General features: G+C 54.1%; 1 protein-coding gene across 1 annotated transcript in view; it reads left to right on the top strand.

Moving 5' to 3' along the window:
* The first annotated feature begins 787 nt into the window (after positions 1 to 787).
* Positions 788 to 1,448, top strand: part of PRDM9 (PR/SET domain 9) — an 18,964-nt gene continuing 18,303 nt past the window's right edge. Inside the window, 1 exon segment of the mRNA XM_023218222.1 lies at positions 788 to 891. The gene's annotated coding sequence lies outside the window, so the exon portion shown is untranslated.

Genomic DNA, 1,448 nt, shown 5'->3' on the forward strand with positions numbered 1-1,448 from the left:
CAAAAGAAACGCGGGCAGGCGCCAGTGATCACAGGAGGCTCCACCAAGGTCCAGGAGCTGGTAAAGGGCTATCGCTCTCCCGTCTCACCGCAAAGCACGCCTGCAACCGCAAAGTACAAAACAGCATAGCTGCCGGAGATAGCAACCTTTCCTCTTAAGCACCATCTCTTGGGTCACAGCCCTAACTACAACACCAACATTGGCCAGCTAATACAACATCTGTGAAACCAAGCACAATTCACCCACAAGTAAGGGTCCTGTACAGAACCCTGGCTCTCTGAAGCATCCAGAAACGAAGTCAGCTGACAATACCCAACAATACCCAACTTACACCACAGTTAAAGGAACATCAACCCTCCCAGATGAGAATCAGTGCAGGAGCTCTGGCAATTCAAAAAGACACAGTGTTCCCTCAGAAGACCCAGGCCTGCGGAGGGACCTGAGGAGCAGCCCCGCCTCCCGGCTGAGTCGCAAACACCGGAGTTGGGGAAAAACAAGTAATAAAACCTCGAAGAAATTGCGCCTGCGCACAGGAGGATTACAGATGGTTACACGCAATCCCCGCGGGGTGGCGAGGGACTTCCAAGGTCGGGAAGAGCCAGGCCCCTCCCCGACCTCCTGAGCCCAAAACCGGGTTGTGCCCGTGACTGACAGGCAAGGCTCCGCCCTACTCCCCGCCCATATAGCACTTCCTCACTGCCGAATGGCGGGCTCGCCTTGGTCTCAGCGCTGATTGGCTGACAGCTCTACAGCCTGGCGCGTCGCCTTCCAGCACGGCTCGTCTCCTGAGGGGCTCTGAGAGGACGCCCGGCCGGGGTGAACAACGCGGCAGGAGAGCACGAGAGACTGTGAAGAGCATGGGGAGCCTTTGTCGTGCAGCGTGAAACCCTTGTAAACCCTCATAAATCCTCATCCCGAGACCTTCAAATTTTAGCCTGGGAGACCCGAAATCCCCTGACCCCGAGAAGCTCCAAATCCTCTCAGCCTCAAGAGACCCCAAATTCTGCCATCTTGAGGGACCTAAAATCCCCTCAGCAGGAAACCCCCAAAGTACTTCAGGGACCCCAAATCCCTTCACCCAGAGGAACATCTCCTAATGCTTAGACATTCTGAGCCTGAGGAGCCACAATTCCCCTCACACTATGGCACCCCAAATCCCTCAGCCTGAGGAACCCTAAATATCTCACCCACAGATACCAAATTTCCCCAACCTCAGATAACCTAAATAGCCTGAAAACTCAACCCCTTCAGCTTCAAGGACCAAATAACCTCAGCGTCAAAGACCCTAAAACTCCTTAATGAGAGGTCCAAATCTCCTTTACCTGAAACCCAGAATTTCCTCAACCTCAAAGATCCCAAAACAGCCTAGCTGCCGAGGAACCGCAAATCCCCTTTCATCCCGAGGAACCGCAAATCCCCTTTCATCCCGAGGAACCGCAAATCCCCTT

The sequence above is a fragment of the Piliocolobus tephrosceles genome, chromosome 4 (assembly GCF_002776525.5).
Source record: "Piliocolobus tephrosceles isolate RC106 chromosome 4, ASM277652v3, whole genome shotgun sequence".
Taxonomy (NCBI): Eukaryota; Metazoa; Chordata; class Mammalia; order Primates; family Cercopithecidae; genus Piliocolobus; species Piliocolobus tephrosceles.